Source organism: Fundulus heteroclitus, chromosome 5, assembly GCF_011125445.2.
Source record: "Fundulus heteroclitus isolate FHET01 chromosome 5, MU-UCD_Fhet_4.1, whole genome shotgun sequence".
Taxonomy (NCBI): domain Eukaryota; kingdom Metazoa; phylum Chordata; class Actinopteri; order Cyprinodontiformes; family Fundulidae; genus Fundulus; species Fundulus heteroclitus.
In genome coordinates this window covers 161323-167551 of record NC_046365.1, presented here as the reverse complement: position 1 = coordinate 167551, position 6229 = coordinate 161323, and the positions used below count along the sequence as shown (strand labels likewise).

The window sequence follows — 6229 nt, the reverse complement described above, 5'->3', positions numbered from 1 at the left end:
CGGAGTTGATGCGCTGCAGCAGCAGCACGCCGCATCATTTTAGTTTTTAGTGCAATCAGTGTGCAATAATGTTCACCAGATAGCGGCTGCATTACGCCCCTGTTCACGCGCGGGTGACCCTATCGCCAGCCGTCAGCCACAGCCCTCAACATAATGACGTCACGTGTTTTCCAACTGAGCCATCAGCCCCCCTCGCTTGAAACAGCTTCCAGTGCGCCTGACATTGCTCCTATGCCAAACGGTGGCACAAAACACAGTTTTCTAGTAGGCCTCATTTTCTCCCATACCTGCACTCAGTAAGGTCAAAAAACAGCTAGAGCAAGACACAGGAGGAGGCTACATGTTCTCAAGTGGGCTTGTTTTGATCGTCTCGATCCACCCTTTCATTTGATACCAAGTTTGTCAGCCTATATTACTCCTATGCCAAATGACAGCACAAAACACACTGTTTTACTAGTAGGCCTCATTTTCACCCATACCGGCACTCAGTAAGGTCAAAAAACAGCTACTGCAAGACACAGGAGAGGGCTACGTTTTCTCAAGTGGGCTTGTTTCGATCGTCTCGATCCACCCTTTCATTTGATACCAAGTTTGTCAGCCTATATTGCTCCTATGCCAAACGGTGGCACAAAACACAGTTTTCTAGTAGGCCTCATTTTCTCCCATACCTGCACTCAGTAAGGTCAAAAAACAGCTACTGCAAGACACAGGAGGAGGCTACATGTTCTCAAGTGGGCTTGTTTCGATCGTCTCGATCCACCCTTTCATTTGATACCAAGTTTGTCAGCCTATATTACTCCTATGCCAAACGGTGGCACAAAACACAGTTTTCTAGTAGGCCTCATTTTCACCCATACCGGCACTCAGTAAGGTCAAAAAACAGGTACTGCAAGACACAGGAGGGGGCTACGTTTTCTCAAGTGGGCTTGTTTCGATCGTCTCGATCCACCCTTTCATTTGATACCAAGTTTGTCAGCCTATATTGCTCCTATGCCAAACGGTGGCACAAAACACAGTTTTCTAGTAGGCCTCATTTTCACCCATACCGGCACTCAGTAAGGTCAAAAAACAGCTACTGCAAGACACAGGAGGGGGCTACGTTTTCTCAAGTGGGCTTGTTTCGATCGTCTCGATCCACCCTTTCATTTGATACCAAGTTTGTCAGCCTATATTGCTCCTATGCCAAACGGTGGCACAAAACACAGTTTTCTAGTAGGCCTCATTTCCTCCCATACAAGCACTCAGTAAGGTCAAAAAACAGCTACTGCAAGAAACAGGAGGGGGATACAAGTTCTCAAGTGGGCTTGTTTCGATCGTCTCGATTCCACCCTTTCATTTGATACCAAGTTTGTCAGCCTATATTGCTCCTATGCCAAACGGTGGCACAAAACACAGTTTTTTAGTCTTATTGGACCTAAAAGTGCAGTAATAATATAATGAAATTTTTTATTTATTTTTTCAATATTTGAAGTTATGATAATTAAAAAAAAAATTCTGATTTATGTATGTCATTTTAATGTTCCTAGAGTGTCTAGAAAGCATGGTCCTAAGAAGGTAAGATTTTTCGGAGGAGCTAAATAGGCCACAAATGTGAGAATGTGTGTGTGTGTGTGTGTGTGTGTGTGTGTGTGTGTAAGGCCCTTTTCCAATTTATCTTGATAAACAACGCATTACAGAAAAACTTTACTTTTGGTGATATAACATTTGAGCTGTGTAGCGTCTTTCTTGTGTGCTGATTTGAACATTTGTTGTCCATTATGTCCATTGTTCTAATCTCTAGAAAGGGCTTCTGCAAACCAAATTTGTGATATTTAATATGTACTTTCATTAATTCCACCATTCCAAGGGGGATGGCTTTTATCACAGAAGCAAACTCTTTGATTTAAAAAAATCTGCATAGTTATGAAGATGCCTGTTAAGAAAAAGCTCTGCAACAATGACTATACCTCTATCAATCCAATTATTTTTAAATAAGTGTTTGCTATTAACTTTAATTATTAATTATTTCCTTATGCGGGACACAATTGTGAATGGGACATATTTTCTATGAAAGTAGTTTTGCAGGTAACTTAGATACAATGAAGTTGCAACCAATTAAAAATGTTATCCTGCCTAATGTCTTAAACATATTGTGTGGAATGAAATTCCATAAAGATTCTGGCAGCTCTGACACATTTTGATCCATTTAACTTTAAAGGTGTAATTAAGATGGGGAAAAAAAATCAAAAAATTCCAAGCCTCCCTTAGAAGTACGTAATTTTTTAGGTGGTTGTGTTTATTCTTCCAAACAAAGTTCCCAAATTGACTGTTAAAACTAAATAAGTTTTGATACTCCTTCAGCTTTTGACAACAACACCCTGCAAAATATAGAAAGACCCCTTGCAACCACATATTCAAAATTAACTGAGTTTCTTTTAGTCTGAAATAAAGTTTAGTTGTTGCCTAAGATATATATCTTTTGTTACATGAATCCCTAAATATTTTACACTATACTTGACCAGAATATTATACATCAGGCACTCATCAGTTTCATACAAGGATAAAATGTCACTTTTGTCAACGTTTAGCCGAAGACCTGAGGCTTCTGAATATGTATGAGTTGCAACCAGTACATTGAGTACTTGTGATTTATCTTTAAGAAACAAGACAGTGTCAGTTGAGACATCTTAACGCCTTTATCAAAAATTGTTAAACTCTGGGTATTTGGATTGTTTGACATATTTAAAAATAAAAGCTCAGCACTAATCAAAAATAGAAAGCAAGTGATAGGACAGCCCTGTCACACCTCTCAATATCAGAAACCTTTCCCACATTCAGGGTTACAACAAAATTGAGCTGTTTAAATCATTGTTACGATGATATAAACAGACATAGTCTGAGCAACAGCGGCTCAGGAGTTTTTCCTGCAATTATTGAGTTGCTGGTTCGATCCCCCGCTCTGACCGTCTCTGTCCTTGTGCAAGACACTTCACCAAAATTGCCTCCTGGCAGTGGTCAGAGTGCCCGGTGGTGCCGATGTATCGACGCCTTGCTTATTACGTTGGATTTGAGAAAGCACAGTAAAAGAACAAGCTATTTACCATTGTAAAGTATTTATTTTAACAGTCTTAATGAATGACTTTCCAAAACCTAAAATTTGTAATGTTTGTAGAATTAAGTTGTGTTAAGAATTTTATTCTGCAAATAAAAACGTTGTAAAATAGATCTTTTACAGTTCCCAGTTTACATTCAAGAGGCTTAAGTCACAGTTACGACAAAGCAAACAACTCCAACTGGAGGGTAAACGCAGGGCGTCATGATTAAGGTTTTTGTTTGTTTTGCTTTGGACTTTTCTGGACCTTTCCTATATGCCTGTCACCCCTCAGCCACCAGCCAATATCCAATCAGCTCAGCTACCAGTCAGTCAGCCCACAACAACTCCACCTGCTGCCAGTGATTATATTCAACTCTGGTCACCCGTTCACCAGCCCACATATACCTGCCTCAGCCAACTTATCCCTGCCAGAACGTCTCTTCTCATCCCGTCTTATCTGATTTCATCTCGTCTCAGTGTGCCCTTCCACTACCAGATCCTGTGTGCTCAGCCAGCTGGACTCTTCATATAAAAGTTGCCTGTGTCTGCGTGTGGCAGAGGTCTGCTTGTTTCCCCCATGAGTTCCAGCCACTTCCTCTGCCTGTTCTGGTGGCTCCCCGGTCCACATCGCCTGTTTGGCTCTGTCACTACCTGCATCTTCTGGTTCCCTGCTCATCCCTGCCTGCACCATTGGTCAAAACTCATCTGTCAAGTCTGGTTCTGCTTGCCTGCTTAATCCGCCACTACTTATCCCTCACAATAAACCTTTTAAAAAAAAACTCTGTACACCTGAATATCGGGTTCACCAGCATTAACCATTACAGATAGATCATCAGTGCTTTGGAATTTATAAAATTTTAATAATTAATAAAGTCTAACACCAATCTTATATTAGAGCTAATGGCATTTGGACATAAATCCACTTTGGTTTTTGCTTATTATCTCCCCTAAATTATTTTTCAAATGCCTAGCATAAACGTGTGGCAAAAGTTTATAATCTATATTTAAAAGTGAGACTGGGTTACAATTTTCTTTTTTTAAAAGGTCTTTTTTTGCTTTAGGTATTATTGTTATTAGGCCATGTTTCATAGTAGTCATTTCTTGCTTATTTATACAATCCTTGAACAATAACATTAGGTGATCTCTAATAAATTTCCAAAAGCAAAGATAAGATTCAACTCACTGCATGAAAAGTGTGATTTCCGTCACTATGCGGCACTGTAGATTGTCGTGGAAGTTCAGGTTAACGGCTGTTCACGGTAATTTGCAGTCAACACCGAAAACTGCCATGAATTGTCAGAAATTGACGTGGCAGTTGTCCCCCCCATGACCCCCCTCCTCCTAATTCTAGGGGAGGCTTTAACATGTAAATGAAAATGCTGTGAGCTATACAAACGCAAATCAGTGTTGCAGGGGGAGGTTTCGCCTTTAGCAAGACAGAGCCACATTTCACAGACTTGATGCACAGAAGAAGTGATGTGATGGCATTGTCAGAAATCTTGAAGGTTGATTGCCATGACAAAAGCATCATGGCCAGAAGTTTCATCAACAAGTCTCCTGGTTTTTCACTTGTGGACTGATCACTTCGTAAAATGTGTTATTTAGTTAGAAGTTATAAATTTACTGAAGGCTGTGGCTGGAAATAATTGGGGTGCAGATAGACAATCATTATTAAACATATATAAGGCTCTCATGAGATCAATAATACATTATGGCAGTTTTATTTATGGAGCAGCAGCTAAAACAACATTACAAAGAATAGATAGATTACAAAGTAGGGCTTTACGTATATGCACAGGAGCAGTGAAAACAACACCTATCAACGCTCTTTTAGTAGAGACTGGAGAAACTCCACTGGAATTCAGAAGAATGAAATTAGGTTTAGTATATTGGATGAAAATTAAAAGTAGTATGGATGAAAATGTAACTTCAACAATTTTACAAACTTGTTGGGAATAAAAGGACATGCCAAGAATGGTGTCTTAAAGGATAATTGGGAAATAAAGGAAATATAAAGGATATTTATAGATTAAGGAAAGCATTATTTATTTATTATTTATTATCTTCGGAATACAAAATTAACAAATAGAATTTAATAGATGTAAAACAGTGTTGCTACACACTCATTAACAGTAGGTGGCGGTATGCACCTTAAGGTTGCTTGCGATCCGCCATGATAGAAGAGAAGAAGAAGACAAAGAAGAAGAAGAAGAAGAAAAAAAAAACGTGCTGAGCGCTCCGCTACTGTGTGTTCATGTCCTCTTCTGAGCCTGAAGATGAAATAAAACCACAACTGCTGGTAAGTGATCAATGGCTGGGCGACCTCTCGTGTTCAACTCGCCTTCAACTTGCAAGAACAAGCTTTATTAAAGTGTATTTTTGTGATTCACAGTAAGCAGCACGCCGTCTTCACAACTCGGAGACAAATTGCAGGCACTATGAACCGGAGCAAGGGTAAGATTTAAAGAATATGCTTTCATTCTGCGGTAAAAGGAAATAGATACGGATAGATACCGATCATAACTATACATTTTGTTTTCACAGACTAAGCACGCCTCATAATGAGGCGGTGACCTCCTATTTGCTCTGAGCAATAACTGCAAATCCAGATTTACACGATGTTGATAAAGACGACATTGTGTGTAAGTGACTTGTTTTACTGTTTTCTCCTTCCTTGTTACTGTGACTTGCGTTTGATTTTTATTCATACCACTCTCATTTAATTGTTTTCCAGCCGCCTGTAAGACGTATTATGAGACGGTACGCAGGAGCTGAAGCTGCCAAGAATTCAGCTCGGAGTCGAGCTAGAAGAAAGAGGGTAAGACTTTATTTGGTGACTATTTTTCAGGTGCATTGATAGATGTGTTGTGTCCATACGCAGTGCATCCCATCGCATAGTACTGATTCATTGTTTTTTTTTTTTTTTTTTTTTTTACAGCTGCTGGAATCGAGGCAGAGTGTGCAGGCGGAAGAGGAAGTGGAACTCTGGAAGTCCGCCACCATCGACCTCATGTCTGGCGAAGAAGATGGCGTCGTTGGCGGAGTCTCCGGATGGATTGTACGGCCGCCGTCATTTCGTAGGGTTGTGCGCAATTCTGTTCCCCCGTGAAAATCTGTTTCCCCCGTGTCGGGAACGCGCTTTGCAGCCATTTTCCC

General features: G+C 40.1%; 1 long non-coding RNA gene across 1 annotated transcript; it reads left to right on the top strand.

The window, feature by feature from the left end:
* Positions 1–5499: 5499 nt before the first annotated feature.
* LOC118563022 lies at positions 5500–5857 on the top strand. The gene is made up of 3 exons (XR_004930968.1): positions 5500–5527; positions 5618–5715; positions 5808–5857. It is a non-coding gene; the product is annotated as an uncharacterized LOC118563022 (long non-coding RNA).
* The last annotated feature ends 372 nt before the right edge of the window (positions 5858–6229 follow it).